At 32.7% G+C, this 17,032-nt stretch overlaps 1 protein-coding gene across 2 annotated transcripts in view; it reads left to right on the forward strand.

The window, feature by feature from the left end:
* Window positions 1–17,032, forward strand: part of LOC106459918 (dual 3',5'-cyclic-AMP and -GMP phosphodiesterase 11-like) — a 126,443-nt gene that overhangs the window by 28,719 nt on the left and 80,692 nt on the right. Inside the window, exon 1 of one of the 2 annotated variants that reach the window (XM_013919585.2) lies at window positions 11,666–11,792. The exons of the other annotated variant lie outside the window; for it this stretch is intronic. The gene's annotated coding sequence lies outside the window, so the exon portion shown is untranslated. Of the gene's footprint in view, window positions 1–11,665; window positions 11,793–17,032 lie in introns of those variants that run through there. 2 annotated transcript variants of the gene reach the window in all.

Here is a 17,032-nt window from a genome sequence, read left to right on the forward strand (position 1 = left end):
CCACTCAGTGTATATATATATATATATTGTGTTGAAAACACTAAAAATTCGTGTTATTTCCTTGCCTTGATTTTGAATAAGATTATATATTTTTTTTCTAGTCTTATCATTTAAGCCAATATTTTAATATTTTCATTCAAAGCGATTACATTGTAACCAAAGCGTGAAAGCAAATTACATATGTAAAAATATAACTGTTTATTATAAAGTGAATAAGTGGTTCGCTATAAATATATGATTGAGTCCATTCAAGATATTAGTTTCATCGCGTGTGTTTCATATATGTATATATATATAAATGAGTCAATTCAAAATATCTGTCTTTTGTGTTGAGCGTCTCTTAAGCCCGTCAAGAACTACAGAATGGGCGATACATTTTATTAATATTAACGTTGAAATTTACTTCAATTTTTATGAAAATTAGTGATTTTTATTTCCATTTGAATATTGACACACCTACCCTAACATCATTGTAAAACAGAAATGGTGTGTTCTGTTTTTTACTGATTTTGAAGTTTTGGACGCCTTTATGAAATATTATGATAAGTTGGTATTATATTCACATTTTATTTGCTTTATGATGATAGTTAATGTTATGAAACATTAATAATAGTTTCTAAAAGTTTAGTTTAAAAAAAGGAGTTTTAGGTTTCTGGGAATAAATTCTTATGAAGAAGACGTCAGGGCGGGACAACTGCAGTTGGAGATGAGAATAAGTAAGAATTTGTATATTGCTGATTTTGTCAGCGCATTGCCCGAAAAGATGCAATCTTAGATCGGCATATAGGTTAGTAAATATAAATTAACAATGATACGAATTACCTGGTAGATTAAGACTATCAACAGTAGAAAGTTTACCTAAGACATTGGTTAGAGAAATAAACTTGGTCTGAATGACTAAATCAGAACTAATGATTAACTATGTTGTGCAAATAATCCCCTTCGTTTAAAGCATGTTCCTTATAAGTTAACGATATATATATGTGTGTGTATGTATATAAAGTTTTGTTTTATAACCAATGTGTTGTCGCTGAAAGTTCAGCATAAGTTGGGCGGAATGTACTACTTTTGTTTATCATGAAATACATAAAGTTTCAGGTTCTTCATGCCTCTTGTTACTTAGTTTTCGAAACTGTAAAAACTAACTTCCAATTTAATTTCTTATTAAATCTTAAAAGTCCAGAAAACTGAAAATGTCGTCACAAATGTTAAATGATTTAGCCATGAACGTTTTAAGATCGAAACACGAAACGCGGTATAATTGAAATCGTACATCTGGTTGCATAACGGAGACGCGGGTTCGAATTTCAACTCGATCTGTTTAAACTTCATCAGAAAAATATAATTTCACATGACAGTGTGCTACCTATAAAATGCTTATTTTGTATTGTCGCTATAGTGGCATAAATTATCCAAATGACAGATTTTAATAAATCCCATGTTTATTTATAAAAGGTGGGACCAGTTTAGCGCGTCTAAACTGTGAACTCAACGATGCATGGTTTGCGTCCCGTTACCCAAAGCACAAACAAACGGCGCCTCGTACTTTGGAGCTGTGGTTACACAATGAGAGTGATGTTTAAATCGCATTATTCGATCAAAAGAGTAGCCCGAGAGTTGGCGTAAGGTGCTGTTAACTAACTGTCTTTCCTGTAGCCTATCACTTCAAAATTAAGGATAAATATGCACATTTAGCTCTTGCATAGCTTCGCGAAATTCCGAAACAACTAAACATAAAATACCGATCAGTTTGCTTCCCTCATAATGAAGACAATAACTGCATATCATGCACTAAACTGTTTTAACCACTCGCACTACTATACGGCAATGTGATGTCTGTCAGTCAGTCAGAAGACACTAAAATGACGTCACATAAGGGACGCTTAACGTTGAAATTTGTACTGTCGTGACGTCAATAAAACGTGCGCATGCCATGAATCACGAGAAGAATTATGCACTCTATAGGCTACTACACAGCATGACATATGAAATTTAAAAGCAAGAAATATTTTTTTTCTTTTCACTGTTAATTTTAGTTTTATTTACTCTTGAAATAGAACACTTTCGGAGAACCTGAGGAAGTACATCTAGTATATATTAACATTTCTTCGTATTAACAAATAGCATCACTCAGTACACTTAATGTTGAAAATAATTCACGTAATGAAACTTCTTGATTTAGTTTACAAAAGTGCTGTCTCTAGTGAAATTAGATATATGAGAACGTATGATGTATGCACGCTTCATTCCCAAAAAGAAACAAGCGACTTAATTTTTTTAGGGAGAGAGATGAGAGCTGTTTATGTTGTTTCTGTTTCGAAGCTATTCCAACATTATTACTTGATGTCCCTTTGGAGCCCCATTAGTGCTCCTTTCGGCTTCGCTCTCGTTACGTACATAAACAACGTTCATGGTCCAAAATCGCATACTTCCGGGCCGTGGCAATGTGCCCAAGTCTCCTCGAAGTGTCAGTTATGTATCCGATTTTACGTGTAAGATTCGCCAACTTTACATTATTAGCGGACAAGCTTTGTCTCTCATTCCAGTGCTCTGAAGCGTGATATAACACATCGTAAAAAAATATCATGTTCCAAAAACGCCGACCCATTTGTCTTTCTTAAGTTTACAAGAAAAATATTTTCATGAAATGAAGCCTATATTGTTAAAGGACGACACGAGTTTTTTGGGTGCGCTATACTTCTCAAAATAACTGAAATTGGATACTTTAGCACATAGCTTAGTACGTTACAAGCAAACCTATAAATCAATGGACCTGAAAAGGCTTAGGTAACATATGAAGTTTTGATGGTGTAAGAAAATTCACAGATTTTTACTTTCTTTATGAAAAATTCAAGTGTTTACCCAAGAGGTAGAAAAAATGTAAAAACGTCAACTTAACTTGCTAAAAACAAAAACTTTACCTAGAGCAGTACACACTATATCTGGGACGTATAGATATCTAATAAATGTTTTTTGTTATAATAATGTTTTTGGTGAACCTTGTTAGAATTGTACTTGAAGTTCAGTCTCATCGGAACAGACGAGACAAACACTTACATTCCTGACAGAGAGAAGTGTTGTTGTCAATTTGTTGGATCTGTAGACAACCTAATTTTATTTTATCGCAAATATTGCTCAACCTTTTGAGCCCAAAGTATCGGAAAGTCACGCATTCCTCTGAACCCGTAATGTCATAGCATTATGAATAGTAAACTTTTTATACTAATAGAATAATTTCGTTTGGATAATTTTATATAAATCATTTAACAATATATAGATAAGATTAACATATTTTGAAAGGAACAGCTATAATTCACCTATTTGCAGATTTGTGAGCCGAAAGTATCGGAAAGTCACGCATTCCTCTGAACCCGTAATGTCATAGCATTATGGATAACGTGAAGTTAACAAATAATTAAATCTTAGAACAAAAAATGGTATGTCTATAGAACTGTTTAATGTATAATGTGATAATTTATGTTTCTTAGTTTCTTTTGTATAATCATAGCATTATGGATAACGTGAAGTTAACAAATAATTAAATCTTAGAACAAAAAATGGTATGTCTATAGAACTGTTTAATGTATAATGTGATAATTTATGTTTCTTAGTTCTTTTGTATAATCATAGCATTATGGATAACGTGAAGTTAACAAATAATTAAATCTTAGAACAAAAAACGACATGTCTATAGAACTGTTTAATGTATAATGTGATAATTTATGTTTCTTAGTTTCTTTTATACAACTTGAAAACTACTATTTTATTTACTAACAGAATATATAATTTTTATAGCAAATAAAAGTGTTCGATAAATAGTTAAGAGTCAAACAGCTGCGTGTTGTTATATACCAGCATCGAGTGAATTTTTGTTTAATAAGCATTTCTGATCTTGTGTAGATAGTAGAAAGCGTTTACAGAGGGTTGTGTATCTTATATTAAAACGATTTTAGAGCCTCACCACGTTACTGTCCATGTTGCCACCTTTGCTTTATCTGACGATCGTGAAGTTTGACAATAGCCATACTGCGTAATTTTTATTGCCAAAGGCTCCGTCGTAAGGTTTTTCATGTCAAATTACACTACTCCTTCCCGCATGTTTCCACAATCTATTTAAGACACGAGGGCAACGGTTTCTCAGCTCCTGTTAAATAGTCTATTCGCACAGAAACACATAGGTGCTGCATCCGATGATTTGACCGGTATGTCTTCGTATGTAATAACATGGATATCTGCTTTATTCTCCAGCTACTTGAAGCATGTGACAGTTGACCAAAGGGTATGACTGGAAAACTGTTGGTCTCGTTTCAGACTGAGATTCTTTTTGATTACGTTGAGAAGGCGACTTTTGACATTGACGTGTGTATTCATGAATTATCATTTGTTACAAGACGTCACAGTTTGCTTACCACAGTTTAGGTATGATTTGTTTCAGGTATATTTCTGGATAGTCCTGGGCGTCCCAAGTTGATCCACATTCCTGTGTTTTCCAATACCGTTAAGTACAGGGCTGATCCCAACTTGGAAATTGCGTTATGAATATTTTGCTTTGGAAAGGATTGTGACATATCCTTCTCAAAAGCGACCAATTCTTGGAGGCATCACACTACCTACGTAACGCTAAAAAAATGTTAAATGTAGTTCTGATACATTTCGTTCCACCACGACGTTATAGCGGCTGTGGTTATTACGTGACTTGCGTATTGAAAATCGTTTTAATATAACGTACTCAATCCTATAATTGTTTGTTGTTAAGCACAAAACTGGACAGTGAACTATCTGTGGTGTATCCATCACACGGACTGAGACCCCGAATTTTAGCATTACAAGCCATAAAGCTTGCTGCTAAGCTACTGAGGGGAGGGGATAGAAGAAAGCAGATAAGTTTAAGGTATTGCTCACATAACAACTGCTCTTTTCCCCCAGCCCCCGAGCAAACGTTTGTGATGAAAATTTTAACTAGAAAAATAGGTTCAGTAACTCAACCCTATGCTACAGTCACAGTTCTTATCGGGTGCAAATTGACCAAGTGGAAGAGCTCTAGCGAGCAGAGTTTAAATCCGTGCAGTATTACAAAACATTCTACGCAATTTAAGGCCTCTGCGTGTGGTTTAAATATGACCGTCAATCCATTAACTTGGATGATGGATGGTAAGATGCTGGTGACTGGCTTGCCTTACCTTTGATCAATAGTTCAAAATTAAAGACTGTGGCAGATAGCCTTAGTAGTTTGCCATAAAATACAAAATACAAATACTTTCTTCTTTTTCATGAAATGAAAAAAAAAAACAAACAAAAAAAAACAGCTTTTGTAATATTTTGAAGTTGAATAGCTCAATACGACCAGAAATTATTTCAGGCTAGACTAATGCTGACTCATAAAGTGATTGCAACTTCAAATAGATAAAACTCTCACATGAGAGCTTTTACACATTTCTTTATAAATTATCTTATACATAATTGACATAATATTAAAAAGTCTTTGTATTAACTTAATAAGAATGACTTGTGTAACTCTTTGAATAATGTGCCATTTTTTGGTATTTAATTTCAGGTTGATAAAGTGCTTGTAGACTTTTTCTGGTAAACAAACATAAAGCTTACAGTGTGGGGAATTTACATGTTATTCTGTATTTATTACCTACAATGGCATAGCAGTCAACGTTGGGTAATATTACATGCTTTCTTCATATCATCAACAACTATTTTCTTTCTACTCATGCTAATACATCTCCATCACTCGGCTAGATACATAAAATCTTAATGTGCTTCCAAAAAAAAAAAAAAAAAGCCTTTAATTCACTTTGAATTGCGCACGAAGAAAAGACTCTTCAAATTACACAGGACTGCGAATTTAAACTTTATAAAAGTTGTTTTGGTTTTAATACCGGATTTTCCATAATTAAGTTACGTAGATTTCGAAAATAATATTCATTTTTTTTCTTCTAGCATGTAAGAATGTTTTACAAATCGGGAAGAAAAAAAACTCTTACTTAAATAAAATTATTATTTCGTTTACCACAATGTACTTTTTTTCTATTATTATGTTTGTTAAAAATAAATCCAAACAAACTGAAGAAAAAGGAATAACATTGATGTCAAACGAATATGTATCCTCATTCATTCTGATTTGTTTGTGAAATCTACGTCTTTTAGTTTTAAAACCACATGTTGTGGTCTTTCTTTTTTGTATTATGTTATGACGTTTTGTGAAAAATCTGTACATGATGAAGAAAAATGGATATCATTTTCGGATTGCGTACAGGAATTACTGTAGGACATGTAAAATTTTCAAGATAATAGAACCATCGCAGGCCTGTGTTATTAAGGCGGGTTGAGATTAAATGTATGTTTTTTCATAAATATTTTTTCATAAACATTATAATATTTTTTCTTATTAGCATTTTATAAATATTCTACCAGTTACTAAGTTTTATTATAGAATAAATTACTGGCTTGATTTAAAATATAAATTAGTATATCTCTAAGCATACAGTGATATTTAGCTGTTACTTTTTTTAATAAATAGTAAAATATTATTTTCTGAAAATGCTTTATATTAAATTATTATTATTACTTTGAGAATTTTTATGAAAATACTTAGCTATTTTGCTAGCCAAAGTTGCGATATTATCTGTGTTTAATTGATGGGATAACACGCATAAAACCTTGAAGCCAAATGCTGCAATAAATACTCCATGAGATGCTAAGTTGAACTTTGTACTAACTAGAATAAAAGAAAATAAAACGAATTTTCCGTTTTTCCTTTTCAAAAGTTTCAGTTTTGCACTGAAAAGATTTATAGCATGCTTTATTTCATAAATTATATTGGCCCCCCAGTGGCACAGCGGTATGTCTGCGGACTTACAACGCTAGAATCCGGGTTTCGATACCCGTGGTAGGCAAAGCACAGATAGCCCATTGTGTAGCTTTGTACTTTATTACAAACAAATCATAAATTATAAGCCTATAAGCCTATTCTGATGTCGCGCCACCTATAGGCAGTTATCTTAAATAATGCTGTATTCTATATAAAATCCAAGAATCTTTTCTCTGAGGAAAATATAAAATTTCTACCAACACGAATACAACAAACAATTGTTTGTTTATTATTATCTGTCTTTAGGTACCACATTTCAAATATTTTAGAATTTATTAATAGTTTATTTAACACAGATTAATTATATCGTTTTGTAGTTTATTCAATGGTCAATCGGTTCTTTGGTTTATTAATTTTTGTATACTTTATCACCTTCATTAAACTTAAATATAATATTTACAGATTGTTCCTAATATTATAAGGGTAAGCTAGCTATTGACATCAAGGATATAAGTGAAAATTAATATACCCAGTTAGTTGTACTATTCTTACGTTTCCACTGTTTCATCAGTTGGGTACTCTTGTTGCTAAAGATATTCTCGGCCGTAAACCCATTAATATCTCGTGAGGTTCGGCCAGCTTAGGAGAGTTAGGTTAGTCTTAAATTCATATACGAAGCTAACAATGCAAATTAATCTCTATTATACAAATAAAATAATAAAGATTAAACTAATATTACTTGATATGTCAAATATTCTAACCGATACTGTTAATGAAAGTACAATAATAAAAAAAAGAGAACAGAGTATACCTTACTTACGGAACACCTGAACAATAGTTGTTGGCTTAATGTTGTGGATTTAACATTCATTGAACAATGCAACATCATTATAAATGTTTATAAGCAACACTTTACACAATCCACCAATAACGTCTTTTGAATCAAATAGCAAGACAGTACTAATAATACAACCAAAATTTAATTTTTATGAAGATACAAAATAATAAATAAGAAGTTAAATAAATAACTGAAGCATACAATAAATAGCTAGAATATTGGTGCTCTAATGGAAATAAAACCATGTTAAATGTAATAAAATAAAGATACTGTGTACTGTGTCTAACACAATCCAACTAATCTCTGTCACTTAGCAAAATACGTTGTTCAGGCAACACAAAGTAATAAATAAAGTTAATACTCAGTACAGCTGAAAAGAAAATGGCAATAAAATTCAAGAAAGTTCAATAGTAATAATAAGACTTAGAAAATGAAGTTACAACAATGGTTGATCTAACAAAGTAATCAGCCAAAAATTATTGTAACTTAACTAATGATTTAATGTTATACCACATACCGCAATGTTAAGTAGCTAATATTACCTATATATAGTTTAAACTAGAGGGAGGTAAAAACTAATAGTACTCAATACATTAAAGCAGTTTAATATTATCTTAAAGTTTAGATAAGATCATGATATTCTGTAATACTTTCAAACCCATAATTGGTAAAAAGAATATTGTTGAATTTCCCGAAAAAGTGAATAAATTTGGAGTTAAAATGCAATAGGAGAAATTTCATTTTTGAAAGCAAGTGAGTTTACGAGCTCTATTCACAAAGTTTTATAATGTACAACACATTCTATTTTATCTAATAAGCTGTGAATAATAAATATTGTGACATAACATATTTGGAATATTTTGTACTTATAAGTGCAAAATTTATAATTTCAAAATTGAAAGTGTCCGTTTTATTTCAAACTTTGAACGTGAATGTTTGTTCAACGATGCCACTGTCTAAATCCAGGTGGCATGCATTGTTTTTAGTGAAATACATTTTTTTTTTTTGCCCAGAATGAGGTGGATAAATTTGTTCTGCTGTATTGGGAAAATCTTGTAGTTATGTATTAGAATACCATCAATATGTCTACATGTACGATTGATATGTAAAGCTTTAATATAGTCTTTATTATTAAGATTTTTTTGCCTTCAGTGTGAAGCAGAGCAGAGCATATTGGTTTGCTCCTGTCCGTCTGTCTCGATCTTGTGGACAAAATATCTCAAGATTGGACGGATGGATTTTGACCAAACTTATGTAACAGGTATAACGTAGAAAGACGTAGATTGAATAACGTTTTTGAGGCTCTATGTCAAAAGTCAAGGTGAAAGTGAGGGCATAAGTGTTTCGTAAACACAATTTACTCTTGGTATGTAAGAAAAGTCAAATTCTGATAAATATAGTTTTTTTAAACACGTGTGCTGAAGATCCTTCCCATTGTATTTGTTCGAAGATATGTTAGCCGAATTGCACAGATGTATTGTAAAGTAAAAAATATATAGCCTGCAATAATTCGTTTAATGGTACTTTTTATGTCTGACATTGTCACAGAAACACTTGTTTTTACTAACGCAAAGTATTAATTTATCAGAATTAATAAAAGATCTTGAAATTGTTGAAGAAAGGCTCTTTTTTTAATATTACCAATAGGAAGATTAGTGTAAATATTAATAAAGTCAAAGTTTTTATTGTTTTAGTCTCAAAGTCTTTAATTTTCCATTTACATTTAATGGATCTATTGATAATAATGAACTGATTAATTTAGGTTCTCTCCATAATGTATTTCAGACTATTACCTCTTATAATTGACAAATCTTTAGTTACAGATTTTTAGCGCTAGCAATAAACCTGTATTTGTATGATGTTATATATAGTTTGGGAATCTAAAATAATATCAACATGTATATAAGCCAAGTGTTGGTCGGTCGGTCACGTTCGATTTCTCCAAATTTTGTTCAATTTCACTTTTTTCCTATAATATTTCTTCTTGCGATTGTCCTTTCCCATTTTAGTTGAATTTAATCGCTAACATAGGTGTAAATAGCTCCTAAGTTTCAGCACTTTTTCTGCTATATAAAAACCTGTCAAGAAGGGATTTCCCAGGACCAGATCAGGCATGGCATTATGTGGGTGACACTACATCACCCACATCATTATGACGTCAAGCTTGGTAGGATCCGAATAAAAAAAGACAGGAAGACTCCTGTGATTGAATACACTGAAGAGCATTTACACCCTATCAACGCTTTTGAAAAATAAGTAAAAAATTAGAGCAAATCTGTGTTTTGGAATTATTATGAAAAAGCCTTTGTTAAAACAAATTGAAGGTACCAATTATATGTAGGGATGAGGACGAGTTTTCATCAGAAGAAGAATAGGTGTCTATGCAATCACATGGTTATAGTATGTTTTAATCTTTTATCCAAAGGCACCAATGTTTGCTCAGTTATATGTAGTGGATTCAGGAGCAATGTGTAGCATGTTCCTATGAAAGGAAATTTTATATTCCTTTTGTGTATTGCCAGTTTCATACAGAATATTTTTGGTTTCCAGTAGTTTCCGTCATTTTTGATGGGTTTTTAGGCTAGTAACAGTATAAAACTTAACAGAACGTACACCAAAATCCGATAGAGTATGATATATCTATATCGGTTTTAACTCGTTTGTAAACCTTGTTGCCCAAAGGTTTTCATGTTTTTTACATAAAGTTCTAACAGATTTTTGTTTTCTTACAAATGAAAACAAAGTTGTTAGCTGCTTTGTCGTCAAGAATAACGAAATATTCACTATGTAAATAATCTAAATATTAAATAACTTCTTTTTTTTAATAGCATGTTAAGTTAACATTGAAATTATTTCAGTATGTTATTGTATGTGTGTATGATTCTAACTCTGTTTACTCATTTTCTAAATAGGACGACTTTTAAGTTTTCTTTTTTGCGCCATTTGCATAAAACTTTATCAAGTGATTTACTACGTAAAATAAAATACTACCTTTTAGATTGTCACTAAATATTGTGGGATATAATATTCCACAGTAGTTTAACTTCGGTTAACTTAATTACTTTCATTGGCCAAGCCTTATATTCCAGCTGTTCGTCTATGTTTAACCAAACAAAATATAAAAATAGATCAGTTTAATTTCCTAAGGGTGTAATGTGATGTTTCTTCGTAGATCAAAGAGTTAAGACAGTAAACCCAAAGCATAATTTCAATTAATTTCGAATAGTGATAAACAGTTTACTAATAGTAGCATCGAACCCACGTCGTTCTTAAGGAAAACTGCGAGGGTTTAGCTGATTTGCTTATAGAATACTTTGTTGTCTGACTATCATGTTTAATTATTGCTTTCCACTAGAACAATATACGTTCAATCCTAATTTGGTTAACGAAATTTAATTGGAATTGTAAACTGAATGTGTTTGGTATTGCAAGTACATTTACACTTAGTGGTTGGATGCGATTCTAAACGTCATCCTCTTTGTGTTTAAGCACAAGCCTATTGTTTGTATTAGTATTTGTCTTCTTTTCTATTATGTTAGTATTGTTATATATATTTTGTTGTACTGTTTGTGGCCCAAACTTCTTAAACGTATCATGTTTAGCAGAGAGACAGAGAAATCTTAGGAGTTAAAAAAAAAAAAACTACAAAAATCCCTGAACAAAACATGTGACCTACTTTAATATTCTTATTCTTGATCTGAAGCCGAATAAAACCAAAGTATTATATAATCAACATGTTTGTTTACTTAGAAACAAATATATTGAATGCGTACACTTCCTTTATTTTATTTGCAGTTACTTGCATAGTGGTGTAAAATTCTAACAATATATTGTACATGATAAATTCATAATTATTTATTTATTAGTATTAATTTTATGTTGGTATTAATAATAAGTGAGCGATTTACTTTTAAATTGTCTGGGTCATATGTTTGTTCAAAGATGGCAGTACAGCTGCTTTCCGCTGATTTAAGACTACATGTAACTAAGCCTAATGGGCGTAACAACTGGTTTATAGCCAGTCGCTCTCTGCAGTTAGGGATACTAAGAAGCGGACATGTTTCATTCTAGTATCGGAAATACACGTGTAAGTCTTTACTAAACTTCAAGTCCCGAAAGAAAACGATTTCACATGTAAGTTTTGTAGACAGCTTTCATATTTTTCAACGGTTGAACGTTATCAGTTACACTTGTTGTAGTCTTAAAGCTACACATAAAATAAATTCTACCCTTTAAACTTAAACTAAAGTCAAGAAGTAACCTTACGTTTGTGTTCGTTTATTCGTTAGATGCCCTACCGTAGTAATCGCAGTAGTAGTAGTAAGTGAGATAAGCTGAAACTAAAACAAAAAGTAAAACTTGGTATTTTCCTGATGGTTCGTTTTGGAAAAGGATGTTTGCCGAATATATAACAGAATTGAAGCGTCGTCGTTTTAAATTGATCGTGAAATCACGGTACTTAATAAAACAAAAGTAACACGACCATTTTTTAAAGATTAATCAAGTCATTGTTTACGTATCTCATGTGGCTGGTATTTATTTATTTGTAATTTTTTGTAGCACTAGTAGTATGGTTATTGGTTTTTTCAGTAGCTTTTTAATACTAGTGATGTTAATTATAATTTCATGATACACGAAACATTACCGTTGAATGGTTATAAGTATTCTTTTAGATATTATTATTTTTAATAATAATTATATGTATGTGTTACAATGTGTACATAATATATGAAAACAATATTGAATTATTTATAAACATTTTAGTTTAAATGTCTCTTCTATATCGTTGGGTTACACTGTACGACTATTAACAATAGAATACATTCTATTTGTTTATTTTAAAATAAAACAATGTTGACATACACTTTTTGATATGTAACATTTCCATCACCATTTTTTATGTACTTCTAATTGCACGATTTATGTAAGTAATATAACTTAGTGTTACACATTTTTTTCTTTATAACAAACGTATTTTATTATGTTTTAAACAAGTGTGGGCATGATGTAAAAAATTGATAAATCAATTTTTTCACTTTTACTAATACTATGGAAAAGTGATTACTATTGCTAAAACATTGTCTGATTTCATATATATATATATATATATATATATATATATATACTAACGCATGTGTAAGTGCGTATATATATATATATATATATGCGTTGGTAATGGCTCAAGAGTCTCGTAACGAGTTGTCTTTGAGCATTTTTTTTCTTTTTATATATTAAATAAACTTTGGTACTAGTTTCAAGAATACATAAAGAAAACCTTGAACTTCTAGGTGAGTAGATGCCTCTAGCCAACATTATAGTTACACTAAACTTTAAAATTTCAGAACTCGTTACTAGCTTGATGAAATTTAAAACATGGAAACTGTTCGAAAATGGAGTAACGAAATGTATTGATCATCCAGAAAGAAACTGCGAATCTTAAGGCAATATAATATCTAAAGCGTTCAAACTAAGCTATCAGCTGTATGTATACACTGCTCAAAATAATTAAGGGATAATATAAGGTTTCAATATTTTGTCTATGACAAGTCACAACTTTTATTTATGTGATCAGTTATAAGATCTGATATATACATTATTGTGATATACAGCGGGTTAAGTATGTTATATTAAAACGACTTTGAATATGAATAAGCATACCGGCAAGTCACATGACAACTACAGTCAATATAGAGAGTCGCGTTAGAACAACACATATCAGAACTACGCTTTGACATTGTTTGGCGTTATGCAGGTAGTGTGATACCACCAACAAATTTATCGCTTTTGGGAAGGTTATGAAACAGCCCTTTCCGACATAAAATATTCATATACTCAGGTTGTTAAGGTATGTTCAGATCGAGAATTTAGAATTTCCAAGACAAGGATATTCCTTGTACTTAATGGCATTAGAAAACTAAATAATATGGATAAACTTGATGCACTAAGACCATCCAGAAAGAGATTTGCAACAAGCCATACCGCTGCAACAGCAAGCAAAGTGCAGCGTCTTGTAACAGGTGAATGCGCATAAAGGTGAGCAGCAAAATCTCCAGGCAACAGTATGCAATATAATCAAGAATGATCTCTGTCTGGAAAAGAAAATGAGATACACGTCATGTGTACAAGTTACTTCCACAAGATATCTGTTCAACTGTCTCATACCTCAAGAAGCTGGATAATGAAAAGGATATTCCTGTTATTCCATACGAAGATACTGTGGTTAATTTACTATGCACAGCTCTTAATTATTTCTATATGATCGGACCTTGAAACGGGCGCTGGGAATCCGCCGTACCCATAAATCAAATGTATTAAATGGACTGTGTAAAGCGTAGTGGGAGGAGAGGTGTGCTTTGGACACAACAATATTATGAAATGGAAATTACGCTGCAAATCTATTGTCAAAATGTACGATCGTCAGATAGAGCATGACTGCTCGTGACGACATAGGCTGCAACGACGTAGTGAAGCTCCAAAATCGCTTTAATATAACGTACTCAACCCCTCTATAAAAGTAAAGGAAACATTGTGCGTTCTCTGCTCGCAGTTCGAACACTGTGTATAGCGATATCCAGATTGAGAGTTAAATATGCTGGGACACCAACGAAGACACTTGGACATATCCATGACATGGAAAGCAATAGGTCCACTAGGAGCCGGCAAAACACAAATTGTTACAGAATGAGCACAAATCTCACCAGTTGTGGTTAACCGGACGTCAGTTCGCTTTCAGATCACTAGTACAGTTGATGTGAGACCTAGGCAGGGTAGAGCCTTGTGGGTAGCCAAGCAAGACGATCAATGACCTTGGCACAACCGGCAGGCCTCAACTTTTTTGTTATTTTTTTTACATAATTTTTGAAGCAAACCTTATAAAGCATATCATTGGCTTGAATATTCCGCATCTACTGACAAAGTTTACTATTTTGTCTGTTATCATTTTACTACAGGCACTAAATATCAATGGTCCAATACATGGCAAAAGTGCACGGGTGAATCTCCAAAAAACAATAAACTTCTCAAACACAAGCATGCAAATGTAATGCTTATTTAGAATCAATGCTTTCAGATAAAACAGTAGCAGAGCGCGTTAATGAAACTCGCCGGCTGATTGTGAAAAAATAGGGAATACATCAAATACTTGCAGATACGTTGAGACTTCAGCTGTCCAAAACATAGTTCAGAGGGGTAATTGTGAAGGAGACACAGCTGAAAACAAAGAAAGATTTTTCGAATATTAAACTTCTGAAAGATTTATTCCCAGATCCTAAATGAACAACTGTGTGAAGTACCTAAAATGTCAAATATACGCACCACAGTGTACAAGATGCCATTTTGGATATCCTCAGTTTATATAATTCTGGACGAAATAAAAGAAGAAACAAGAGAAGCTCAATACTTTTTAATCATAGTCAATGAAACTAAATACCTATCTAAAAAAGAGCAGATCCATTTGGTACTTCAGTACTATAATGATTCAAAAGTTCATTAGGAAGTTTTTGGTTTTGAAGTCGCTGGTGAACTCGATGCAGAATCTTTGGACAAATATATTCTGGTGGAGATAAGAACAACGAACTTGATGTCACAAACCTGATTGGTCAATGATATGATGCAACCGCCGTCACGAGTGGCAAGTGTTCTGGGGTTCAACAGAAAATAAGACAAATAAATACCTCAAGCTATCTATATTCATTGTTTTGGTCATCGTCTTAATTTGGTCATCGTAGAAAGTGTGAAATCTGTTATCCCTGTAGCTGACTTTTTCTCAACGCTTCAGACTACTTGTTATAATTTTTAAGGGGTTCTAATGTTCTCACACAGTGGATTTCTTTCCAAAGAAGAAAAGACATACACCCAAATGAAAAGCATGTAGAACTTAAAACAATGTCGGAAACACGATGAGCTTGCCAGATGCGTGCTGTAAGTGCAATTGCAGCAACGTTTGACTGTTTTATTAGATTTTTGTAGCATTTTAACCTAGCATCGAGACTGTGTATTAAATGCCCGATCCATTTTGGCCTAACTTGACCAGACATTCATATACTGTATGCTGCTTTTGAATGACATCTTACGTGAAGCAAAAAGAGCGTCAGATTTACTGCAAAGTTCTAAGATAGATTACTTGAAATCAGCAGATCTCATTGAGAGACTTCAAGTAGAGATGCAAATCTACAGATGTGACGAGAAAGCTGCATATTATTTTCAACGTTTTTGTGACATCGCTACAAGATATGACCTGAAATGTTGCCGTCGGCGTCAGTTACAGAGCTCCACAGAACGCCATACAAGATTCTTTTGATATGAAACGAGACATCTTGTTTCTAACCATTGATAGCTTTTTGGAGAACTAAACAAACTATTCAATGAAAAAAATCTCCAAATATTCCGCTGCCTGTCGGCAATTGACACCAAACTTGAACAATTCCTCGATTTTTAGACTCTTAAACCGCTTGCATCCTGTTATAGGCTGAATCTTAAAGACATACAAATGGAAATAAGGCAAGCTAAGAGAATGAATGAGCGTTCAGGTGCGACATTTGGAGCAGTCGAGGTTTTTACAGAACATCTCAAACCCCTATTTATGGTTTTTACTGAGCTTTACAAGGTTATAAAGATAGCAATAACTCTCCCAGTTAGCCCAGTCGGCTGCGAAAGGAGTTTTATCAACCTCAAACTGATGAAAAAATTACCTTAGAACCAATATGGCAGATAAGAGACTAAATAGTCTAACAGTATTTAGTGAGTATGTACAGATAACATGCTCTTACCAATAATCCTGATGATATTGTTGACAGGTTCATTACTAAGTTTCCAAATACAAGGTTAACGTTGGCTTAAAGTCGAAGAGAAGGATCATTCCAGTTGGTGTCTTGGTAAGTTCATGCTTTTGACAATTATTCATCAATCTATTTTTAAAGGGATTTGTTATATCCACACACACACACACACACACAACGTTGCTAGATAGGCTAGAATGGTCAAAACTTTCTGATTCTTTCCAAGGTCTGTGAGTATTATGGAGCTTCAAAACTCAATACCATTTGTTTTGAATTTCGCTCAAAGCTACAAAATGGCTACCTGCGCTAGCCGTACCTAATTTAGCAGTGAAAGACTAGAGGGAAGGCAGCTAGTCATCACCACTCTCAGCCAACTCTTGGGCTACTCTTTTACTAACGAATAGTGGGATTGACCGTCACATTATAACGCCCCCACAGCTGAAAGGGCGAGCATGTTTGGTGGGACGCGTATATTGCGAGTCGAGCGTCCTAACCACCTGGCCATGCCAGGCCCTCAGTACAAAATACTGTTACGTCTCCGTTTGTTAATTGATTTTTCCGTAACTTCGTTCCGACGAAATTTTAACGACACAAGTC

The sequence above is a fragment of the Limulus polyphemus genome, unplaced genomic scaffold (assembly GCF_000517525.1).
Source record: "Limulus polyphemus unplaced genomic scaffold, Limulus_polyphemus-2.1.2 Scaffold681, whole genome shotgun sequence".
In the NCBI taxonomy this organism is placed as follows: Eukaryota; Metazoa; Arthropoda; class Merostomata; order Xiphosura; family Limulidae; genus Limulus; species Limulus polyphemus.